General features: G+C 40.9%; 1 protein-coding gene across 4 annotated transcripts in view; it reads left to right on the plus strand.

The window, feature by feature from the left end:
• NELL1 (neural EGFL like 1) overlaps positions 1 to 27005 on the plus strand; it is a 382749-nt gene that overhangs the window by 31936 nt on the left and 323808 nt on the right. The window lies entirely within an intron of this gene.

Below are 27005 nucleotides of genomic sequence, written 5' to 3' on the forward strand. Positions count from 1 at the left end.
ATTTTGATGGGTTAATTGGCACTTCTGATTTTAATGAATATACCAAATCCTGAGCTCTCATTTTCTGCCCCGCCCCCCAATATCTGAGGCAGGCTGACGGGCATCCATGAAACTGCCAAATAGCAGCAGCGTTCTTATTTCTAGGCAGGAATTTGTTCCAAGGGTTAACCCTTGACATTCAAGTTACTTCCAGTTGACTTATGAGACAGTTAAAATGATATGCAACAAACATTAATTGGCAGCGCTTTGTGGAAGTGTATTACATAATAATCCAAGACAAACTGCTTTGAGGTTTGTTTTTGTTTTTTACAGTCAAGCAGTGTATAAATTTTATGGGTGTGGGGGAGAAAAGACAGAGGTACCTATATCTTTCTATCTTTAAACAAGGGCTCAGTAACATAAAGGACAAATTATTGGGGTTAAAATAGATGTGTAAAGATTCAGCTGTGCTCTCACAGGTTCTCTGTTGGAGACAAAAATGTTTCATTAATTTTTTCCAAATCCAAGCTGGCTTCTAACCCAAGGAGAAATGCTTGCTGCTTTTCTGTGAAGGACACTTCACCTCTCTTCCTATTTAATCAAGTGTAAATTGAATCACATCTGAAAGTCAGCTCAGTAGTTCTGAGATATTTCATGCTCATGTAAAACTTCTAGTGATTGGAGAATGCTGACATAATATCCCTATTGAACTTTTAGCCACTACCAATGTATGTGTGCTTCCCCATTATACTTTGGGTTTATATAGCAAACCTTGGTTCAATTTCTCTTGTCATAATGGACTGTGGCACAAAAACTTTCCACAAACCACCTGTGTTTTCTATTGCCACTCACTGTCTCCTCTCCTCTGGCTGTTATTGAGAAGAGACAGAAGGCATCCAATTGGTCTCTCTCTCTTTCTCTCTCTTTCTCTTCGTGGAGAGATGAGTGAGTGAGGGGGAATTGCTCTGAAGATGGAGGGCTGAAAAATTCATTTTTTACTTCAATGGGGTCAGAATAAAAAAAATTCCTTCCAGTAGCACCTTAAAGACCAACTAAGTTAGTTCTTGGTATGAGCTTTTGTGTGCATGCACACTTCTGAAGAAGTACACTTCTGAAGAAGGTATCTGAAGAAGTGTGCATGCACACGAAAGCTCATACCAAGAACTAACTTAGTTGGTCTTTAAGGTGCTACTGGAAGGAAATTTTTTTATTTTGACTATGGCAGACCAACACGGCTACCTATCTGTAACTGGTTCAATGGGGTCAGGTTCGCCTGCAGACACCTGTAAAGGGCTTGGTGGAAAACAGTGCCAAAGGTGAGAACTCAAAGTCTACAGGAGTAGTTCGTGTCTCAGGGTGTGTTCACATCACCTTAGAATATAGTGAAGTTTTTGCATTTTTTGGCCTTTTGCAGCTCTTACCTTCTTGGCTGCTCATATCAGCATGGCTTCATTCATTTCTGTTCTTGTTCACACCAGGGGACATAAAATGGGATAGGAATGTCATTCTGTGTTTACACCTTGGCTAGAGACAGATTAGAGGAGGTTTAAGGACTCTGATTGAAGCTGGTTTGAGAAACAACACATCAGGTAAAAGTATTCTGCAAGGAAGTGTAGAATGCATATGCATATTGGATAACTTTGTGTGAATTGGAGTAAAAAACAACAACCAGCACTGGAAATGCAGCTAGTGCACAGTAAGCAGGAGTGTGAACACAGTCTCAGACTAGGATTACTCAGATTCAGATTCCCACTCAGTAACATCAGTGGGTGCCCGTAGGCTAGTCTTTATCTTTGACACTGCTTCACATGATCATTGTGAGAATAAAAGGAATGAATGGAGAAATGGAAGAAGGGTAAGATAAAAATGGAATAAATGAATAAAACATTGAATTTAAGTAATCCAGTGGTCTCAGGCTTTGGTGCCTCAGAGGAAAACTGCTTGGGCTTTCAAGGGCTGTTCTGTATTCTGAAGGTGCCATTGCTGGGGAGGGCCTTGCCCATAGAATCATAGAACTGTAGAGTTGCAGGAAGGGATCACAAAGATAATCTGGGCCAACCCCCTGCAATGCAGGAATAAGAAATAAAGTGTCTGTGTAGTCTGCTGGATTGTAGTTTGGAATGAGAGATGTTCGTGTGGGGAGGATTTTGTTCACTCCACAATTTGAAGTGAACTCTGCCAGCTTGTACCCCTCAAACCAGTACTCAGAATGAAATATTCACCAGTTCTTTAGTCCACAACACATAAGGGCAGCCACAGTTTTATCACACATTGTATACCATTGCATGTACAGTTAAACTTCTGGAGCATTTTTATTTGCCATAGTGTGCAGGTGACAGGCTTTGAAGCTCCTCCTAGCAGCTTTTACAATACTGAGTAAGAAATCAGCCTTCAGGCCATCCTGTGTAAATTGTGCCTACATTAAAATAATAGTAATAGTAGTAGTAATAATAATAATAATAATAATAATAATAATAATAATAATAATTAATAATAATTCTGTTGCTCCATGCAGATTCTTTTTTTAAAAAAAGATTTCTCCAAATGAATAAAATAAAATAATTCACACAGAACCAGGATAGATTCCCACCTTCAGGTATTGCTCCAGAACAAGACCCCGCTTTTGAACAGCTAAATTTGTGTTTACCAAGTCACACACACCCCTCAAAAAGCAAAGGCAGTTGCATTGTTCTAAAATAAGAATTACAAAATGCGCATTAGGCCAGTACTTTTATTTGGCCAATAACCTTGTCGCCAAATGGACTCCTTGATCTATCTTAAGGCCATAAATCTGCTTTCTCCATATGTTGACAAAGGCTGGTCCCAAGAATCTTGGAAGTAGTTTAGAATAAAACCTTTTTATATAGGAAATGTTTTTTCAGGCTTATGTTAATGTGGGGAAAGAAAATCCATTACTGGTACTGAGTATATCTTTTGAGGATTTTAAAATTTGCAAATATATAGTCTTTTGCAGTACATTCTCTGGAAACAAGCATTTCCTTAGCAAGTACAGAGTATTTCACATTTTTGTTACTCACTTTTAAAGGAAGCTGACTTTCAAATATCTCTTAGCTGACAGCATCCCTTTTAAATAATATGAATAAAAATAGTTAGAAGGCATTATGCAGTATTACAAGTTGCAGACATATATAATCAAGGCATAATGTAGTAACTAAAGCCTGGCAATTTCCTGTGGTGAAAATAAAGTACTGACTTGAACTTCTCAGAGAGAATAAAAATTAAATGCTTCTTGTGAGGCTTCAACCTGCTTCTTATCTGCTAAAAATTCTGATTAATTTGCCACCTGAAGCTCTATCTGTAGTGCAGAGGAAAATGGCCTTTTCCATTTTTCACTTCTGCTATATACCTACTTATTGTGTTATGTCAAATTCTCAGTAGTGTGGTGGGAAGCATTAAGATATAATGTAACCGAATGCGGTATAGTGAGTGCAGGATTTGGATTGCAAACAGAGGAAGCTGCCCTTCACCAAGTCTGACCATTGGTCCATTTAGCTTAGCATTGTCTATGATAACTAGCAGAAGCTGTCCAGGGTTTCAGATAGAAGTGCTTTCTAGCCCTATGTGGAGATATCAGAGACTTAGCCTGGTACTTTATGCATGAAAGGTGTGCATAGTGCTATTGCATTATACCACTTTCTAGAAGACAGGAGTACAAGCGAATGTTTATAGGCTATATACATGTGATTAGGAACCCTACAAAATGCAAGGCTGCCCATCATACAAGGAGAGCCATGTTGTGTGTGTGTGTGTGTGTAGGCTTGTTTCCCAGTCTATGCTTGTCCCCATTCACATGTTATGTCAGTTCTTGAATTACACACACAACCACCAAGGTGTGATATTTGGACTCTTTAATTTGGAACTTGTTGCCTATCACAAGGTATACTGCACTGTACCTTTACTTGTGGGACATCTTTGAGAGAAGAAAAGGCTAAGTAGTAAATCCAGAGGAGGCCAGAAGTCCTTGATTGCTAAGTTCTTACTGAGATTGGTTCAGTTTGAACTATACATGTGCCCTGAGAATGTGTGCATTTTGGCTTTGCCCAGAGTGATTATTGTAGCATCATTGCAAGGAATTTGAGTAAACCACAGTATTTCCTTCATAGGCTTCCCATGGGAAGCCTAATCGGTTCTTACCAAGTATCTCTTCATTGCAGCAACTGTACAGGTGACTTTCTATGCAGTAAGCAATATTCATAATGGATTGTGTGAGTGCCAGCCTAATTAGTCTCTGGAACTGCTACCAAGTATCTGGACAGCAAGGCATTATCCACCAGTAACTGGATTAATGTAAATGTACATATCCTGGGAAATGTCTCCACCTTTCCTCACAAGGGGCACTTCACTGCCTGTGAGTTCTGATTGGCCAGAGGTCTCTTGTAACCTCTCTTCTACTCTCTAATGGTAAAATCATATTGTTTTGTCTAATGGCATTTCATTATCTGCATCCCTTGTTATTCAGTGTTTTTTCCATCAAGCTTTGTCTTTAATGAGACCACCCTTTGTGTCAGAGCAATGCTTTGGGAAGCTGCTTCTGAACTTTGGTGGTACTGTATTCAATGAACTCGTTCCATCAGCCCAAATACTTTTGAATGTGCAATGGAACTTCCTCTCCCTGGTCTTTGCCCTGTGTCCCTGAATCTGTTCTGGAGATTCCTTCCCTCCTACTGTTGCAGATTTGGGGAGGATGCAGGTCACACATAGGGAAAAGACTGGTTTCAGTAGAGACAAGTGAGTACATTTCTAGGGGGGGGGGAGACATATAAGAGCAGGCTTGATGGCAGCTTACCTTTTTTGAAAGGCTAATTGAATCTGCAGGTTCAGCATTGAAGGGTTTAATCCCCCAGACCTACTTTTTTGTTGGAGAAAGTTTTTGATGATTTAAACGGACTTTGATACAGAAATAGAAGATCAGGATTTGTCTAGGCTATGAGTCAGGCCTGTGTTGCAAACTCCTGCAATGCAAGTCAAATAGCATATGTTAAAATTAGCCTACCGCTTGCATATGATGACTGTGAAGCTTTTTTAAAAAATCTGAGTCATCTTTGGCATTTCTTGCTGGCACAGATGCTGGGAGTTTGGAACCTACTTCCATATGTGGTGGTTCTGCACATGGTTTGTAGGTTTTCAACAATGAAATTTGAAAAAATCCAAAAAATAATTTGCTATCCTCTGGATAGCAATTGGCATTACTAAATATCTTTGATGGTAATAATAAAAATCTACAGGGCAAGGAATCAATCAGACAACTGTATATATCTTCCTGCTTATTGATCGCTAGATTTCAGGAAGACTTGAGCAGAATCCCTGTGAAATACTGGTATAAGAGAGTTTGGAAATTAGCCTCAACAGAGAAGATTACTTACAAGCTGAAGGTGGTCAGGGGCCATTTGAAGTGGAGTTACTTTGCAGGGGAATGGTTTAATTTTATCACTTTTCTTAATGATTTGACAAACAGCACATTTCCTCCTCAAAACGTGGATATGAATGTCAGCATAATAATAACAATAACAATAATAATAATAATAATAATAATAATAATAAAAAAAAATGGTATTTGAAGTCACTATATAGTATAGTATAGTATAGTATAGTATAGTATAGTGCATTATATTGTATCTAGTGTTATATACTGTATATATTACAAATATTCTTTCCCATTAATTACTTGTATCAGATATGTTAATTATTTCTCAAATTTGCTTTCTCCCCGCTCCTATGTACTATAGTGGAAACAATACTACTTAGAACTACAGTAATGTGACCGTTAAGTTAGGTGGGTGTGTTTGTTGTTTGCTGTCCAATTTTATTTTTTTATGGGGGAACTGAATTACTGTATAGGAAATGGGCTTGTGTTTTTAAATGAACTCATGTATCCCTCCTTTAAAAAACCTAAAAAACCTGACCAGCAAGAACCCACCCCATTACATCCTTATGGTGCTTAGAGCATAAGCTTTTAGCCTCCAGATGTGGCTTTTGATAAAGAGAGAGAGAGAGGGAAAAGCAGAGACAATGTGACAAGAATCACCCTGCCCTCTCTACCTACCAAGCTCTTTTTCTGGGAGAAAGTTGCTTGGGCTTTTTCTTAACTGTTTCCTCTCCTTAAAGACAATGGAAGGATCTGTTAGTGGTTTTTCTAACTGTTTAGCTGGACAGAAGCTTCTCAGTCACTGGAAATGTATTTCAATTATTGTAGATGACAGGATAAAGTCTGAACCATGGGTTCATGGGCATAGCCATGGAAGAGCAGGGGCGACAGCTGCCGCCCAGATCCACAAAAAATATTGAAAAACATTGAAAGTACTCAATTAATTGAGGTTCTGTCCCCCCTCCAGCAGATGCCTGCCCCCACCCCCACTCAGCAACTGGCTACGCCCATGCATGGCTTACAAATAGCTTATTTATCTAAATTAGGGGAGGGCAGTTGGGAGGAGGCTATTGTTCTCAAGACTAATGAAGACCAAATAGAGGTTGCTGCTTTTGTTGGCATTTAGTTGGATTAGCATGCATCCGGAGCTTTCGCACCTCTCAATTGCAGGAGTACAGTTAATTTCTTTTCAGTGAGTGAGCCAGTGGCTTGCTCTGTGCACTGTTGCTTTTCTGCAGTTTCACTGAGTCTGTTGAGTGAAGCTAAAAGAATAACGTAGTTCCATGACTTGTACAGAATGTGAGTTGAACAAGCTACTTGATAACAGACTCTGTGTAGACCCTTGGATCAAAGTCTGAAGGTCAAATGTGGGAGTCAGATGACGGTCCATGCTACAATAGTGAGTGAAATATCTCCTCAGCTCACATTCCTACACCAATATATCATGTGAACAGGTCTACTGTCACTCAGCTTAATCAAATTCACAGGCTTATTTTAAAAAATAAGATGGAATATGTGGAGGTATACACCCCTGACGATTATTCAGCAAATAATTAAACATGGTTGAAAACCCCATGGCAAATAATAGTGCACTCTTCAACCTTTGTCAGATTTGTTTTCTCCTGGCCAGTTTCCAGATAATGCTGAACCATTATTTAGAGTTAGGATGAGCTTCAGGTTTGTACATTTTCTGATTCTTGGAGTGCACCCAAAAAGTGGCAGCCAGAAGCTTCCAATTCCATCTTTGATTTAATTGAAGTTTAGTTACTTCTAAATCCTAAACCATGTTTAATCTTAACTATAGTCAGTGGGAAAAAAAACAGTTTCATAAACTGTGGTTTAAGCTTGGCTTGTTTTCAGCTAACCATAATTAAGATTAACTGCCTTTGTACACCTGCCTTAATGTATTCACTATTGCATTGGGCTAAGACAGTCTCCAAGTCTGCAACATAGCCCCAAAGACAACTGTTACCTTGATTCCCAGCAAGTTATAGCACTTGCCATCAATGTTTGTTTTCAGCTCAGTCATATGCTACTTCAGTCAGGCTGCTTAATTCATTCAGTCAGACAGTATCTGTTTTCTTTCCCTTTCCCATTATGGGACACTGAAGCGGTATTTTGGTCCTTGCTTATTTTTCTTTGCTAGGGTACACAGGTACTGGGACTTCCCCATTGCTTTCTGTGAGGCGCAGATGTGACTTAACTCCTACAATTCATCTTTGCTACCATTCCTAGTAGATGACTACAGTAACACTTGACAGATAATTGGCATTTTGTGCCCATATTAAAGGCATACACTTTTACACTGTATTTATTCATACACCTCCTTGCAAGAAAATGTTGCCCGGATTTATATTTTAGTTGTCTTTGGCAATATAGAGCACATTCATTTATGATTCTGTTTGTTTTTTTGCAACAAGAATTACCGTACGTTGAAATTGTGCAGTCTTTTTATTTTTTCTCGCTCTTCAGTGGAGTTTAGATCCTTTGTGTTTTCTAATATGGGACTTTTGATGGGACAGTGGGTCTTTACGATATTTTACCACTGTCACTATTTGCAAATGCACTTATTGAGGGGGAAAGACAAGTAAACATTATTTCTTGCATTATTGCCAAAGGCAAGAATAGCAGGAGAGGGCAAATGCATTGGGCCTATTTAAATGAGAGCCTGTACTCAGAAACAAAGGCCTTTATGAAGCAAAAGAGCAGTTAGTACACAGATCACGTTTTACTGTTACAGATGAACCTACAGCAGTGGGTACCATAAAACTTGCCATATTTTATTCATGAATTTGTGGTGTGCTTGGGTGACATAAGAAAAAGTATTGTGCCTGGGTGAAACATCATCGTAATGATTGTGTTAAAAGAAAAAAAGGAACAGATTTTAGTATGATACTTTTTTTTTTTTTGGAAATTTGAATTTCTCAAATATTTATATAAAAAAATCCTGGAAATGATTGAAGATTCTTTTCCTTTGTAGATCTATCTGCAAGGGGAAAGATGAACAACATGTTGCCTCTATGTCCATTTGTAGAAGCAAATGCGTATTATAGTGTTTTGAGTTTGGGAGGAGGAGAGTAGACTATGCCTAGAGGCTTCTAACCCCTGGATCCAGCAAATGTCAAAATATAAGCCAGGCTAGTTTCCTGCTGAGACGATCGCCTGGGCAGTGGCGTAGCGTGGGTTGTCAGCACCCGGGGCAAGGCAAGTAATTTGCGCCTCCTAACCTGTGATTTTAGCACTCGAGTCTCTTCTACTAGTGTGAGCGCCCCCCAGATGTTGCGCCCGGTGCGGCCGGCCCCCCTGCACCCCCCACGCTACGCCACTGCGCCTGGGTGATGGCCCATTAAAGGAAACAACGGGAAAGGGTCTCTGTGCAAGATGGTAAATGGGTGGGCCCCCTCCCTCAGCTTGTGGGCAGTCAGAAAGCCAGAGCCAGAGTTTAAAGGGGTGAGAGTTGCTGTGGTATGAGCCAGAAGAAAAGCAGCAATCTGGAAAGAGAGTTGGAGCAATGTGTGATTTCTGTTTGAATCCAAGGCCGCAAGATGGAAGAAGCAAGACCCTCTTAGGGTGTTAATACAGCCTCATAAGCTCAGATTGTGTATATGTGTGAATAAACCACTTATCATAAAGACACCACAGTCTCTGCTGTGCCTCATTCTGAAGGAAACATGAACCCTGGGTAAGCGCCTGGAACCCCTGGAATCTCACACCACTCATATATTGGGGTGGTGTGCAGCAGCATTATAGGACATAACGTGTCTTAGAAAAGTGTTCTCCCAAGAACAAAAGGAATGCATGGGCATATGATACTAAATCATTGCAGGAAATACAGAGCTGGATGGACCCAGGGGGTCTATGTATAAAGCAGTTTCCTGTGTTGACCCAGAGCAGTTGTTATACAATGGGGGGACCTTCATGCTTTTTAACTGCAGCACAATTAGGTAGTAAATAAAGTGAACCAGTCCATGATTTTATTTACTGATTTGTGCTACTGTTATTGCTACTAATATAATGTGTAACGATACCATTGGAAAGGAGCGTATTTATGGTATATGTCCAGCAGTAAATTTACAGTAACTAAAGAAAATCCATACCTGTTCTTGTGAATATAGGTTTTTCACCCTGAGCTCCATCCTCAGGTTCTTCCTTATATCCATTGAACTCAGAAGCATATATCAACAGAAAAGAAGCAAAGCCAATAAAATGAGTTCAGGTTTCATGTTTGCGTTCATACAGAATTCAATTTGCACATATTCCTAAATGTTGCCAAAGCAAAACATTGAGACAATTTAGCCTGCTTTAGTTTTAAGTGAGCCATGCATTTATCTTCAGTTAAAATCTGAATTGATTGCAGGTTATCTTTTTGTAAAATTTATGTCTGTTACATAATGTTCTAGAGGCCTAAGCAATGGCTTAATCTAGAAGCTTTGGTGTTGCAAAATATCTACAGTCTATTTTAAAATGGCTGCTAATGGTCTTTCTAGAATAACTGCGAAGAAATAAATGCTTTGTACCATTACCAAGTAAATGGTTGAAGGGAAAATATACTTTTTAAAAATTTGTCAGAAGCTTAGATAAAGGATTGTCTATTGGTACGAACTCTCTTCAATTGACTTGGGATTGGCTGTGAGTGGTCCAGAGAGTTGATTTGCCAGAGAACAGGAAATTGGCAGAAATATCTCCAGAATCCTCTCTTAAGTATAAACAGAAGAAAATCAGTTAATGTGGGTCAGGAACAGTGTGGCTTTGAGATTTTAGGGAAAACTTTTGCTTGGTACTTGGCATGGCAATGCCCTTCTAGACCAAGTGGATCAGTTTTCACTGGGGTGAAGCAGTCCATTAAGTAACCTGGTCCCAAGTTTAGGGCTTTATGAAAGATAAATGCAAACCCTTGAAATGTACCCTGTAACATACTGACAGTCAACAGAGGTGATATATGGTGTCTATGTGATGTCCCAATCCACATCTTAGCTGCTGCATTCAGTTTCAGAATCTGGACTAAGCCCAAAAGAAGACCCACATAGAATGCATTGCAGTAATCCAGTCTTGAGGTTATCAATGCCATAGTGGCTAAATAATGTTGGTCCAGAAACCGCTACAGCTATCTTACCACACAAAACTGATAAATGGTAGTCCAAACCACCAGAAGTATCACCTTTTCCGGAAGACTGAAGGCTCCCAATGCGATGTCAGGGGGACCCACAGTACCTCAACCCCCAGGAGCCCTTGCTATCTACTGAATGACTGAGGTGGATCAAGGAACACCCCCAGGCTATGTACCTGTTCCTCTGGACGGGGGGGGGGGCAACCCTGTTCAGAACAGGTAACTGACCTAGCTCATGGGCGCAGGAGCCACTTGCCCATCAGGGGCCTTCATTCCAGGATTTAAACTCAGTTTATTGGCCCTCATTCAGCCTACCACTGTGGTCAGACACTGATCCAGAGGCTGCACGGTCACTCCAGATGTTGCAGGGGAAAGAGCACTGCTGACACTTTGCTTCAAAGGACCTAATGGCCATTCGCAACGGCTTTATCTGGATGTTAAATAGCATTGGGGGAAAATTAATGGCTTGTGACACTGTCAAGCATAAATGCCAAAGAGCATTCCCCAACAATACACTCTGGAATTGGCCATGCAGGTAGGACCAGAGACATTGTAAAATAAACCTACCTGGTGCCCATCACATGGTGTGTGTGTGTGTGTGTGTGTGTGTGTGTGTGTGTATGTGTGTATAGATAGATATAGATCTTTAACATCTTGCTCTTTAACATGGAACATCACCACAAGAGAATAATCATGGAAGCCATCGAGATAGAGAAACACCCTCACAACATGAACAAGCGTGACGACACGTCCCGCCTGCCAGACATCTGGAAATTAGCCCTCACCACAAAAACCGACAACAGAACCAGAGGCACACAGAACGCCGTCACCAATCAACCACACCAGACCCAAACCCAGACCCTCTCCACAGACATATTACAGACTCCATCCAGTAGCCAAACTATAGTGGCACCTCCGGATGCTGCACCCCCCTGCAATCCCTACACAGATCTGGCTGGCACAAGGCACAAAACCACAGCTCGCCCCTATACACGAAGCCAAGCCAGAGCACAACTAAATGCAGCACAGCCATCTTCTCAGAAAAACTCTTCACAAGCTCAAGAGGTCAAGACACGAAAGCTTTAGCAACTAATCTACACTTAATGACCCACCCAGTGGTATTCAGAATATCACTCATGAAATCACTTAAGATATCCCTCAAGTAATTAAGGAACAAAAGAAGAAAAGGCACACTAATCTAGGAACTTCCTCTCTGCCCAGAACGTTGGAGGCTATACACCACACCCCTCAACAGTATTTATAGGAACTCAAACACCAGATTCTGCTCTGTTCCAGTAACAAGAAGCCGAAAGCACCAGCCTGAAGATGACGAGTGAGACCTCGTCGAAACGTCGCACAGACACCCCGACTCTTACACGGGAAGACACCCGAAGACACCAAAACCTGCATAGATATAGATATATATAGTATTGTGTGTTAATTGATTGCATGTTACAGAAGAAAATAGGTGAACCTAGGTAATGTGTATGCTACGTAGTATGGAAGTTTGTTATACTTGTGAAATCTGAGGATATATTTCATCTACTCCACCAGTGCTTTTTAAAAGGCATAAACTGCCAGTAATGCTAAAATCTAAGCAGCCTTATCTCAGAGTTCCTCATAAATGTTCTTCCAAATGCAATATGTTGAATCACATTTTTAGGAGGATAATCTTAAAATCTTCACTTTTATAGAGCTTTAACTTCAGATTCATCTGAAAATGCCCTTTATAGATGAAAATATCTGTTAGGCTGGCCTTGGCAAAAATTTCAGTATCTCATTATTTAGTGTGACATTAATGTTTATCATAATCGAAATTAGATCTCTAAAATGGACAGTGGTTCTGCAGGAAGGATAGTAAATCTGTAATGAGGCTTGCAAATCATTTTCTTCTCCCAGTGCTCTCTGCACAAAGCCATTGGATCTGCTGACTTCGTTTCATTGCTGTGTACTATTAAATGTTTTTAAATCATTCTTGCAAGAAGTTGGAAAACAAGAACTGCAACATTATTCAGGGAGTGATAAAATTACAACACCTTGTGGGCAATAACAATAAAGTGTGGGAAAAGACCTTGCAATCAGTGACTCCTGAACTAATTAGTTAACAAGGCATGTAATTTGATTAGCTCACATGATTTAAGAGCAGATTATGTGCTTTTAGTGGTACTATGCCTTCTCAAGCATTTCAGCTGGCGGAGGAGTAAACATAAGAGATCAACAAGTTGATTCACTTCTAGATCATCTTAATTCTACTGTTTCCTATATATGAAAAATTGTGTAGTGTTACAAGAGAAATGAGAATCTCATAGCGTTTACTACTTTTAAAAACAATTCTAATTAACAAAATGTTTCTGTAGCACCAGCAAATAATGCAATGCTTTGTAAATAATACAAATTATCTGCACTGATAGGTTATAGAATTGCGTACGCTTTTTGATGCTATAGATGTGCTGTGAACAGTTGAAACTGTACCACTTTGAAAAAAATAGCTCCCTAAAGATATGCTTTCTAAAATGTACTGTAATACAGTAATGTGTGCATATGCAGACCATTATCGTCCTAGTGCCCTACTTCAGCATTTGTTTACTCATCCATACTAAAACTTAATGCACATAATTACTAGATGTCTCGTTTGCCGCAAAATTATTTTATTTTTGTTTGTTCTGGTGCAGACATCTAAATAGATGGGGCTAAAAAATAAGGTGGGCACCAACCTTATTGATTGTTTGGTGCCTCCCGATAACATATTGATTCACCCCTTTGGGGGGACTGATACCTGGCCTGGTTGAATAGTTTGTTTAAATGTTAGGGTTCATTATTGTTTCACAGGATGTGTACCACTTTAAAAGCCAGGGTGCATATCCTGACCTAGTTTTTACAGCTGCGTAGCAGTATAGCAGGTGCTGATAATTCACTGTAATTAGCTGTGTCAGCAAATGTGAATGATACATAATGTGCAACATGTACCTTACTCTTCCCTGGTGGATGGATGGGTGACAATTATAGACACTATGTAAGATGTATGTTTGGGAAGTTGTTATTAAACCTTGCAAAGATATATTTGCATCTCTTCAGTGTTTCCATCTGTGTGGTCCACTCTGCATGCACTCTGTGACATGTTTCAATGCCCAATAGAGAACAGTTCTGGTTACTGAATTTATGAATTTGTTGTAATGTGTGGTTATTGATTTCATATTTTGTTCCTTGGTTGACTTTTAAGGTTGCAGGCCAGCTTGGAATTAGTACGGAAGGTGATATATATATGTTTTTAAATAAAACAATGGTATGGCATTGCAGCCCAAATTACTGGGAGTGGGAAGTGCTGCTGAAGGTGAAAATGAGAAGCAATAACACCCCATTTCATAAGACATTCTTCTGGTTTCTTAGTCCCAAGTCTGTTTCCTTCTAATCTGGAAATCATACAGAATAAACAGCATAATTCCCAATGACTGGTTAGTTTGGTTAAAAGATGGCCTGTTGTAAACTGGTTTATACAAGTTTGCATATCAGCGTGACAGTAATGCTTAAGTCTAGTAAGAAAAAGTGCCAGAAAATTTTGCATATCCAGGCTAAAAGAGCATATTGCAATATGCTTCATTCTCCTCTCTTTTTCAACTCTGTCTTTGTTGCAGAGCCATGAGATCTTACCTTTGAAACATTAGCTGTTCACCCTGGTAATTGCTCTATCCTCTAATTTAATGAAAACCCATTAAACCGAAACAATAATTAAAATGAGACATCATCTCTGTAGGAGGCTTGCATATTAAAATCACAGAGCATTTCAGTACTGGCAAATCTTATACTTGGAAATCAGTGTTTGAAGCAACATATATAAAAAGTGATTTATTACAAATAGCTATGAATGATAAAGCAGTGCTGTTCAACAACAGGATGCCTTGCATTTGTTATTGAACAAATCTTTGTAGAGATAGCACTGCCAAACCCATAAAGCATTTGAGGAAAACCGCCCTTAACCTAGAGTTGCTTCAACAATACCTTTTTTTTGTATCCAAGTAAAAATCATTTGAACTACACTCACACATTCAGACACTAGTTCCTTTGAAATACAAGGAGTGATAAGGCCCCTGTGTATCTCTCAAAGGTTAGCACCTGAAAATATACGTGTACAGTTCAGATGAGACCGGCAGAACAAGTATTTTGTATCCTGGGCTCATACCAGTGCACATATCAGAAGCATTATTGTCTCAATGCTACTCACTTGTATGCTAAGTGAGTTCCTCAGTCTTATGACAGGAGCTTTGGAGTGTAGTTGAGCTCCACTATAACCATGGGAAATTTTATTGTACACTTCAGAGCAGATGGGACTAGGTTTGTTCAATCACAAAATTGAGGTTCCAAGTTCTCTTCTGTTAATAGGCTTTAATCTTAACATTACCTTGGATTTTTGGCAGCACTCATAACTTTGGCCTCATATTTCAGTTCAGTACTTGTTCTGTGCATATTTATAAGCCCTTTTCAGATGTTCCTCATTAAACACGTATTCTGGTGACATCCAGAACAGACTACTGTAGTGTTCATTACATAGGGCTGCCTTTGAAAACAGTCTGGAAAATTCTGCTGGTGCAAAGTTCAGCCAGCAGAATTATCATGCGGGGTAGATGGTTGTACTGTGATTCATTTATTTTGGGTATCAGTTTATAGTAGTTTATTCGGGGTCCAATGCACTATATATGAATTCAGTGCTCTGCCCCATTTGCAGAAGGTGACACAAATTTGCACAAATTTTGATACTTTGTGTCATATATAAACTTACATTTTCTGTAGTGGGTAGAGGACTCAAATATAAAACAGGGGCCACAGACACAGAAGCAATAAGATGTCTGGCAGAAAGAATGACAACAGGTGACGCTTTCCCCATGTTTGCATTTCCATACTAGAAAAACCTTTAACAGCTTTGTGGCAGACAGAAATTCAAGAGCCTTGTCCCCAGTGCCTCCTCTAAAACAAGCAAAGAATCAAGTATCACGAGTTACTATAGGTCTTTCATCAACTGATTTTAGCTTGGCAATACTACATTCAGTGCCAGACTATTTTTATAATAAGGTTTGGTAACCTGATTAGCCCAGGAGTTGCCTAACTTTTTGGGTCTGCAGACACTTTTGAAAATTAGAGAACCTTTTGTGGACACCACACACATACACACACACACACACACACTGCAGTGAAGGACACACCACAACTTATTCTACTCACTGCAACAGGATGTTTTTTCAAGCCTAATATCAGTGTGTGCCAGGCAAGGCCTTTGTGAGTGCAGACACAATGTTGACCCCAGGGGTAGGCCATCGTCATGGGTTCTTTTTCTTGGGTGATGGGGAAGAACGGCAGGAAGGGAACTAGGCTTTGCTAAGCATATGAGTGGGTATGCATTGCAAAGTTATTGGATAATTTCCCAGCTATGCCTCAGTGCATATTGCAGAAGTTCCTTTTCAAGAGAGAAATGGAGAGATCAGAGTTTAAATAGCCAAATTGAGAGTGTTCTGATACGGAAATCGGTTGTTCCTGCTCATAATCATTTTTCAATATTAGCCCTATTCTGGCAACTTATACCGGGTGAGTGAACATATTTATGGATGGCAGAGGCAGGGAGGAAATGGGTTGAGGTGGTTGCCCCCAACCTCAGATCCAGTATATGAATATTATTTAATAGGTTTCTGTAATTTGCATTTACAGTATGTTCTGTGTATCTGATCAGGAATAGTGGAGGAAAATGCAATGTCCCAAATCACTCAGACAGTATAGGATTGGTTCAGTTTATGGAATGCCTTTTTAAGTTGTGGGGTTGGGTGGGGAAGGGGATGACATTGCTTACCCTCCTCCTACCTCACCACCTCATGTCCCTTCATTCATGTCTGATTAGATCTAATTGTGAGTCTAGTAGTCTTCAAGGTTTACTTAAGACAGTTGTCCTATTTTCTGACATGTTGAACATGCCATGCAGCTGCATGTCTGTGATTTGTTAATCAGTGCAGTCTTTCTTGCTACCTTGGGCAGACGGCGGCGGGCAGGAGCAAAATACAACTGCTATCACCTCATGAATTAGCTGTCAGTTTAAAGGGCTGTGTTGGAAAAGAGCCAAACAGTAGCAAAATATCTCCTTTGAAAAAACAACAGATTTTTTTTCAGCTTTGTGGAGGTGACTTAGTGTTCCATGGCAGCTGTAATTTATCTATTGTGCTGATGTGGACAGAAAATGGTGGCAAGATTATTAAAGAAACAGTTGCCTCATGAAAGTTTTTGCTGATGTAAATATAAACCCCTCTTAAGCTGGACCTTTCTCGAATAGCCTCTCTTTGATGTGGAGAATGTGATCACACTGCTTGCTCAAATGAGTACACTAAGCTACTTAGTACCCACCTGATTCTGATTTCAGAAACACAATGATTTGATTAAAATAACCCCTGCATTTCAGATTAAAGGGGGAGGTGGGTGTGAGGGAATCAGCTACCTTAGCTGGGCTTGTGAAAGTCATGTCTTTATTTCTTTGTGTATTTTGCTGAGCTTGCATTATCATTCAACTGAAAAGTAATATTTTGTTGAAGATGACTGGATAAAGTATTGCTCTATATTATCCACGAAAGCAGCATTCTATTACAAGGAGACAGTCATTTTCAACTGATAATAGAAGCAGTGATTTCCCTGCATTCTCCTGTCTTTATTTTTATCCTATTTTTTTTTTAGTTGAGGCTTACAGTGCTCCAAGTCCCGGAGCATTATTCAAATGCCACTTGAACTGTGTATTCCTACCCAAGTCAGTGCAAATGAACTTGTGCAAGTTGCCATGGAATTGCACCCCAACATACTGAATTGACATTATATTTGCTCTTTTCCATTGCCCGGGTGAAACATAAGAATGAAAGCATATATGTATGACAGCTGGATTTTATGATGCTTAACACCTTCCCCCAAAATATATTTTTCTTCACATTACAAGCAGTTCAGTGCAAATGCGAACAAAAGCCTCAAATCAAACAGATCAGATTTTGCAAAATGTTAAGAAATATCTTGGAGAGAAATTAAAGGAATAAAAGAGGGTGGTTATATCCTAGCAAGAATACAATTACCCATACGAAATCTTTGCAGAAGTTTGACTAAAGTAGAGGTTTGCATAGAGGAAACCAAGCAGGAGGGATTGCAATTTTGAACCATGACAGATGTCTGCGATGCATGAGAGAGGGTGGAAAGTGGCAGTTCGAAACAAGGTGTGGGTACAGCAAGAAGGAAATTGGGAAAGGCTATTGTGTTCAGCAGCATAGTTGGGGGCATGGGGGGCCCACTGGGGGCCACTCACCCAGGAGGTGGCACTTACTGTGGAGCCTACAGCATACCCAAGCCACCCATCTTGGGAGTGACGCAGTGGCTAGGGTGCCTGCATCCACCGCTTCACTCGAAAAGGCAACATGTGGCTCGCATCTGCCCACTGCCTCCCCCTCCGACGCTCTGCAGCTGAAGTGGTGGGTGGACTCCATGCAGGTGCCGCACAGAGCACCCTGCCCGGCTTGCCCCACCCCATGGGCAGCCAGCCCCTGGGCGCTGGGTGTGCTCACTTCCCGGGCACCCGAGCAGCTAGCTATCCCACTGCTTGTGTTAGCTTCAAATATCCCATAGTACTTTCCCACAGCCATGTATTTTGCTCCTGGTACCGTGTATTGTATTCAGCATGAAGTTCCAGATACAGTGTAGTAATTTAGAAGAGATATTTTATTAACAAGCAAACACTCATGTATGTACAGCACACAGCAACTAAACTTAACCTTCATTCACAAGTTAATGGTACTAGCACACTTTTCATCTTAAATACAGTGGTACCTTGGTTTGCAACTGCTTTGGATTACAACCATTTTGGATTACAACCATGTCAAACCCGGAAGTCCCCTTTTTTCTTTATTAGAACCCTTTTTTTATTACAACCCATTTTTTTGGGGAGGCCCCATTGGCGAAAGTACACCTTGGGTTACAACCAGACCTCCGGAACAGATTATGATTGTAAACCAAGGTACCATTGCATACAGTAACATGTATCACCATGGTGTTTGTGCAAAGGATGCTGCAGATAGGAGCAAGGCGGAGGAAGGGAAATGGGGAGGATCTGTGGGCAAGGGAGAGTTAAGAAAAGTGAGGAGGAGGGTGGAGGGAGAAGGACTGAAGGTGAAAATGGGAGTGCAAAGGGGATTGCAAACAAGGAGGGAGTAGAAGGCATGGGAATGGGGTTGAAGAGCAAAGCCAGGGGCACAGCAGCATCTGAAGAATAGGAGGGAATGGTTCATAACTGAGCAGAAGGTAAAAGGGAGCTTAGTTGTTGCAATGTGTGGGAGGATGAAAATGCAGGAAGTTACCATGGGGGAGGGGTAGTGTATGGTGGCTGTGAGCTTCACAAAAGGAGGCGTAGGCATGGACATGGATATGAAGGTGAAAATGGGTGCGAAGCAGGTCTGCAGCACAGAAGAGCACAGAAATGGCTTCAGAATTGGGGTTGGGATGTTTTAAAGCAAGCTTAGTAGTTGCATGGAATGGGAAGGTGAAGTTCTAGGGAGTTAATATGGCAGGGGGGCGGTCAGTGGAGGCATCATATAAGCATACAGTTTTCTCTTAACCAGAATCCCATGCATATTATCTTGTACATAATTATTCCAGCCTAATCCAGCATCTGAGGTGGAGCTTATTTGATCAGTAAGCAAAGCTTGAAATTACCACCTATCAGCTGTTTATAAAGGAGACCGAGTGATGAAGTTCAGTCTCTCTGCATTGCTTTCCATTCAAACTGAGTAGTGGGATTTTAAGCATTTTTACTGAGCTACACGTGTAAATATGGAACTGGTTCTGATGTCAATAACAGGCATAGGGATTGTTTCTCCCATAGAGTTGGTTCTCACACTATTATGGTAATGTTATAATATCTGACATTATATGACAGGGCCTGCCTGACATACTCAGGCCTTCATTGCTTGCCCTGGAGTACAGGAATCAGCACTTAGAGAGGGTGATACATAAATACAGATTTATTGCGATCATTCTTTTGTATGCATGAGCCTGTTTCATCAATGAGAAGTGAGAAGTGAAGATGATGGAAGTATGACATGGCTACCTATTTGGGCAATTGCTTTAGGGCAGAAGATTTGATAATATACTTTCCACAAGAGCTGAAATTGATATTTGGAACAGATGCAAGTCTTTCCTTGTTCCACCTACAGAATCCTCGCTTTTGGGGGCCTGTGTTGGCTGAGCCAGAATGTTGAAGCTGTGCTGTCATATCCTTGGTTGAACTGGGATGTGGGAGTTACACCACCGTATCTCCAACTGAGCCTGGATATTGGAGTGAATCCTGGCAGAACAGCCCAAGGTCCACCTGTTCCAAATTCACTCATCCCAGGGGATCTTGGGTCTGGATTGTCTTGTTAGTGACTTTTTAGTGCTTTAAAACTCTGTGTGCATAAAACTGAAAGGATCTGTACCCATCCATGCTCTTTTTCCTCTCCATTTCTAAAAAAAAATAACATTGCAAAAAATGTGTACCTCAGCTCTATCAAAGTTAAGTATGAGGCTATGGTTTGTGGAATTCAATACAGTGGTGCCCCGCAAGACGAATGCCTCGCAAGACGGAAAACCCGCTAGACGAAAGGGTTTTCTGTTTTTGAGCTGCTTCACAAGACGATTTTCCCTATGGGCTTGCTTTGCAAGACGAAAACGTCTTGCGAGTGTTCCGATTTTTTTCCGCTTCCCCCTTTTTCTAAGCCGCTAAGCCGCTAATAGCCTTTTAGCCGCTAATCCGCTAAGCCTTTAATAGCCGCTAAACCGCTAATAGCCGCTAAACCGCTAATAGTGCTAATCCGCTAAGCCGCTAATAGGGTTGCTTCGCAAGACGAAAAAACCGCTAGACGAAGAGACTCGCGGAACGGATTAATTTCGTCTTGCGAGGCACCACTGTACTTTAAGGCTTGCACCTCTTTGGTCATAGTCACTTTGTCCATAATCACATCATATATATTTCTGTTGCTCCTCCACTCCCTGAAAAATTCCTACAGATGTCCATTACATACACAACTAACATCAGAGAGCAGGTCCACAACTACTGCACAACTGGCGACAAGGCTTGGGTAGACCTTGTTTCTGAGAAACTTGTATTTCTGTATTTCTCTGCTGTTACTCAATGGGTAGAACTACTGTCCATCTACAAGTAGATCTGACATCTGGACCATTTGACCCTGTCTTTCCCCACAGCTGAAACTATTTTATTTCCTTGGCTCCCTTCACCCACTTCAGACTTCAATTAATTAACGGCACTGCAGCTTGAATCAATTTCGAAGCTCCACCCCTTCCATTTCTCTAAAAACCAACTGCGTAACAATACTGCACCAGATACTGCTCTAACACACACACACACTGCTCCCGTCAGAATGGGTATAATAATACTAGAGTACTTTTGCAAGGCTTATGTAGTCCATGCTATCTCAGCCACAGTCCTGCACTATGTGTATAGTAATGATGTACTTTAACTACATTTATAGGGAAGCTTTTTTTTTAAAAAAAAGGACTACCTCACATTTTTAATATGAAATAAGCCCCAAGTTAGAAAGATAATGGGTTTTCTGTTATATTTCTGCCCACGAAAGTACTGGATTTCTGAATTGTTTTCTACCAATCTGTCAGCAGTGAACTCACACAGACAAAAAAGTTTTAAAATTAAAAATGAATTGGGAGGCTCCTTCTCCAGATAATGCTTGTCTTAACCTGATGAGATAGACTCCAACTTCCATAAGCTCTGACCATTGACCATGCTGGTTGAGACTGCTGGAATCCGGAAATCAACAACATCTGGAAGGCCACAGGTATGCCATACCTGCTCTAAGCCCTTTTGCCTAATCAGCTAGCTCTGCTTTCCTAAATATCAATTACTGATATGATTCCATTTATTGATTAAAAACACTAAAAGGCAGGAGCAGGCTAGTTTCTCAGAAGGGGAATGAGCTTTTGAGTTTCTGCAAAATTTTGCCTTGCATTTAAGATTTTACAAGGGCTAGAAATATCTTTGAAAACCATTCTGAGTGCTATGATTTATTTTGCTAATTTTCCTCATTATTTTTTCGTTGTGAATACTTAACTGTAATCTGAGTGAATGTTTTTACTGAATGTAAGCCTTCAAAGAAGACTCAAAACATTGAAAAATTATCATGTGGAAAAAAACAAAAACACTAGGGGGCGCATTGGAAGATGGCTGACAATAACATCTCTCCGACCCACACGAGGTAATTTGGAGGCTATGATGGGGGTAATTAGCCTCCTTAATCCCCCCAGGATTGGGGGGGGACGGCCCTTGCCTGCTGTGCCCTATACCACCCGCGAATTTGTGGGGGTGGAGGCACTAGGCACAAAGCCCTCCTGTGGGATTTCGGCACTCCTGAATGCCATCCCTGATTCGCGCCACTAGATGCAGAACTTCAAAGGAAACAATTTGGATGAAAGGAATGCACATATTTCAAGAAAAGGGGGAGTAAAGACTGCTAACAGAAGAGATCTCTGACAAAACAAGATAAGAATAAAACATGAGAAGATACGCCAAGACAAGGTACGGCAAATGACTGATGGGGGAGGGGAAAAAAACTCTTCCTTCTTCCCCTATGTGATTAAACAAGAATCCCCTCCCCTCATGAGTCAGAAATGTCGTTTTAAGGACTTAAGCTGTGGATTTAAGGCTGTGTGGAGATAAACTTTCGAACCAAAGCACGTTTTAAGAAGAGCGTGGAATGTGTAAGAGCTTGGGAATGACGCAGTTAAAAATGCCGTCGCCATATTGGGAAGTTCTGTCGGAGGTCTTGAGTCTGGGAGGAGAAAGAGAGAAATAGAGCTGTTTATATATTGTGGGTTAAACTCCTCAGTGGGACTTAAGAGCGACAGTTTTACGAGACTATGATGGAAAGAGTGATGTTATCTATGAAGGAGACGATATATGGAAACCATCTCGATTTGAGGATTGGAAGAACGGAAAATTCACACAGGACTATTATTACTATTGGTGTTTATCGGCTTAAGGAGACTATCAAGAGATCATAAAGAAAAAAGAGAAAATATATGAACAAGATGTGATGTGGAAACAGCAAGATAAGATGGGATAGAACTATGAACTTTGTTTGGACTGATTTGGACTGATTGGGACATTAATGCAGCAGCAAGAAGATGATCAGAATCCCCCTTCGGATCTTGAAATATGGGTCCCCCCAACAAAATTTAAAATTCGGCTTTGTAATTCGGAATTTATGTGATATGATTTAATTTGATGTGATTGGCCAGTTAATAAAAATTATTTAAAAAACAAAAACAAAAACAACCCCCCCCCCTGAAAGCTGGGAATTGGGTTTTATGCTTATTTGGGGTGGAGCAGTTGCCCCCCCCCTTCTATAGATACCCATGGTTTTAGGCATATGCAAATATGACAGCAGCCTTTGACTTGCTTGAATAATCTGGGGCTAATTGTCCTGCAATATCCTGGATTTTGCAATGGCATCATGTAGCCTGGTCATGATAGGGAGACTAGATGGCCCTGTCTTGTTAGTGGATAAGGACAAACCAAACAACCTTGTGGTCCTTCTAAACTGTATTTGTGTTAGAAATGTGTGCACACAGTATTTATTTATTTTTAATTATTACCGGTTTCAGAGCATAACAGCACCATCAGCTATAGACTATGTTAATGACCAGAGCAACAGTGGCTCCTGAAGCATATGAGGCCTGATATTTAGATTTAATCATATGTTTGAAAATACTTATGTGAGGACATAATCCAGCCAAAGTCGAAAAGGTCTTAAGTTTCATTTACTGCAATTGGAAAGCATTAGGCATATGATTAACTCTCTATTGAAATAATGAGACTTTAGAATTAACTTTGATTGGATTGCACCGTAAATGAAAGGGCACCTTTAATCTAGAGGGAACATCGCTGAAGTTCAGCAGTTCTGTGTTGCATAGCTCATTTTTGTGTTTCAGTTAAAGAAAAAAGAGGAGTTCTCATTTCCCTTTTGTGCGCTGGCAGGCACAGTTTGTTAATACAAGCCTTGGATTAGTAAACATAACAAGTGCTAAGCTTGTTATTCTTTGGCACATGCACTGAAATACCACAGTGTTTCCTGGAAATAGCTCTTTCAAATATGTGTTCTCTTGCAAAGTGCATTGCATGGCAGTGGTTCAGAATGGCAGTGAAATAGTACTACATATGCTCTAGTGAGTTGGAACTCTAATCTTTTATGTTGTAATATTATATTACTGTGCTTTATCTATATAATTTTGAAATATGTAGGATAAAGTGCCACTACTGTACATTGTCAAAAACATTGCTTTAGGGCACAATCTTCAGGAGAGTTTTTAAAGTCCTATTTAAAATGAATGGGTGCTGCACACCAGTATGGTAATACATTTCAGTGCATTTCAACGAAACCTGCATAGCAGACCTTTCTGATGAGTTGTGTCCCTGATAGTTATGGATGCCTGGAAGCAGCTGTGGCTGAACTGCTTGGAAAGTAGCATCTGAAATGACAGCATGTGTGAGGAAAGGCCATTGGCAGACTAGCCTAGATTAGCCAGAGTTGTAACTTGTTCTGGGTTGCTTCATTGTCCTTAAATCATCCACTGGTGATTCGAGGATTTTGGAGTGTTTGTCACTTCCATCTTTCTTGCAGGCCCAGGCAGTGTGTTCCCCCTTCCTCCATCAATAAATGACACCACACCATCAGATGTGATCAAATCAGGCCACAACTTTATTGACAATAGCTGAAGAGGTTTAGCATAGGCAATGGGTAACCATTTATTTCTGGCCCACCTGCCAAAAATGACATGAACCGTCAACCCGGCAGTGGAGATTCCTATGACTTACACCAGGGGTCGGCAAGGCTTACTGGGCATGGGCTGGATCATTCCCACAGAGATCTTCCGTGGACTGGACCAGTGCAGCGCAATACCGGAAATTGCGTCTCTGGTAATCACCTCTGCACATGCCCAGATGCCGAAAATTGCACCTGCACAGAAGCGATTTCTGGTGTCTGGGCATGCGCAGAAGCAATTTCTGGAGCCGTGGAAGAGAGTCCCTGCACTGTGCTGCGCCGGTTTAGCATAGTGCGCAGGGACTCACCGAGCGGGCTGCTCGGTTCGGGGGCGGCTCATGGGCCAGTTAAATGGCCTCTGTAGGCCGCTTCTGGCCCTTGGGCCTTAGGTTACTGACCCCTGACTTACATCAAGTATGGGGTATCCCTGCAGGGATTGCCACCTAGAGGAGCACTGAAACCCAAGCCCCTATATGGGCATATGGACAGAAGTGACTCCTTCACGGATCCCTTTAATGGAATACATTATTTCTAGAGGGGAAGGTACGACCCCCCCCCCCGGCTCCATCCAAGACTCAGGTCACCCAATGCCTAAACCACCCAAGTTGTGGCAATTGCTATGAGGTAGGCAAAACCCTCAGGCCATAGCCAATTCACCTGATAGGCAAATTCCTACCCAGCCCTGAATACAGTGACCACTGTTGCCATAGCAAGGCCAATCAATATGTGTAATGCAATGCTGAAGGAGTGGCTGGGTTGATCCAATGCGAAGAGCTGGGTTCGGGGGGGGGAGGTTTTTTTTTGCACTAGTGGAAACAAGTTTCTGATGAAAGAATTATCTCATATTTGGAACAATGCTAGTATGTGGTATGGTATGGGCTAGCTGCCATGGTGTCATAAACAGGCTAACTGCCATGGTTAATCTGCCTACCACCCCAACCAGGCTGCCTGCTATCTTGTTGTCATTTCCCCACCCTTCAGCTCTTATCTGCATGACTTCTTCCCCACCTCTCTGTGAGTTATATATGAATATTGCATAATTGAAATTGAAACAAATGTACCTGTGTATGTGTTGTGCAAAAGCTAAAACATGGTTGATAGTGGGGGAAGATTTTCAATAAGAAGTTCTTGTGTTTTTAAGGATATATTTGAATACTAATTGACATTTTTTGATGTAAGCATTGACATCTCCCAAGGCTAGGGTTTAGAAAGAATTAGGTAATTTTATGTCATTCATAACATTCATGCTATGCTTCAAAATGCGGGTAATCAAATCTGATGGCTAAGGGACATACATCAATCATTTACAAGGAAAGGAATAGGGAGATGAGGATTCTCCCCTTTTTTCTATTACTTAGTATAATTTTGTGTTGGAAATGAAATCATTGATATATACGTGAAATTTGGCTGCTATGGCATAATGAATTTCATTTTCCCATGAGAAATGAGACTTGGAGACTAACTAAATTATAGATAACTGAAGATGCAGAATTTCAAGAATGGAGCACTTTTGGTGGCACCTATTTTTCCCCTAGCTCGTTGAAGGCCTCTTTCTTTATTTCAAAGCATTTATTAATCACTTACTGTTTTAGAAACCTCTGAGCAGTGTATTTAAAGCAGACTTGGCCAACTTGGCGTCTTCCAGATGTATTGGACCACAGCTTCCATCAGCCCCAGCCAGCACCGTACCAGATATAACAGAGACCCTTTGCATGGCATTTGGTGACATCTGGGAGCCAAGGGAGTAGCCACTGTACAACTCTCCATTTTTGCTTCTTAGGATGAGCTCAGTATTTTAAATGGCCTTGCTTAGGGCATCTTGTACCTAAAAGTGTTTAATAAAAAATAAAAAAATTAGCAGCTGCTGGAGTTTGGTGATAATCATCAGGATAGTAGCAAGTGTTGGAGAGGGCGTTTAGCCCTTCCCTTCCCTTCTGTGGTCCTAACAAAACAAGTTCTTTGGGCGCTATTGCTTGCATTGAAAGGAAACCCTCCATTTAATAGCACATCTAGTTTGACCCTTAAACTGCTGTTAGCAGTTGTAGTTCAAAGTTTTCTGTTGAATTTAGGTGCATGTGATATTCCTGATACGTGGAAATAGCCAACATAGTGCCCTTCATGGCTAATGGCCAGGAATTATAGTCCACAACATCTGGAGGACAGCACATAGGCTACACCTAGTTTGTCTTTAGGACTGTAAAGGTAAAGGATCTGGTACACAGGTGGTGCTGTGGTCTAAACCACTGAGCCTCTTGGGCTTGCTGATCAGAAGGTCAGCAGTTTGAATCTGCACAATGGGGTGAGCTCCTGTTGTTCTGCCCCAGCTTCTGCTAACATAGCAGTTCGAAAGCATACCAGGGCAGGGAAATAAATAGGTACCGGTGCGGCAGGAAGAAATACGGCGTTTCCGTACACTCTGGCACTTGTCACAGTCCTCTGTGTGCCAGTAGTGGTTTAGTCATGCTGGCTACATGACCTGGAAAGCTGTGAACAAATGTTGGCTCCCTCATCCTGAAAAGCAAGATGAGCACTGCACCCCATAGTCGCCTCTGACTGGACTTAACTTATTAGAAAACCCTTATTAGAAATCTAGTTTTGTGGCTGGGGCAACCTAATAATAATAATACTAACACTTAAAAATCTGGATTGTTGTGTCATGTCATGTGGCTTTAAAAACAAGTAATGGAATTAATGGACACTAGTC

This window comes from Podarcis vaucheri (genome assembly GCF_965113315.1).
Source record: "Podarcis vaucheri genome assembly, chromosome: 1".
Taxonomy (NCBI): Eukaryota; Metazoa; Chordata; class Lepidosauria; order Squamata; family Lacertidae; genus Podarcis; species Podarcis vaucheri.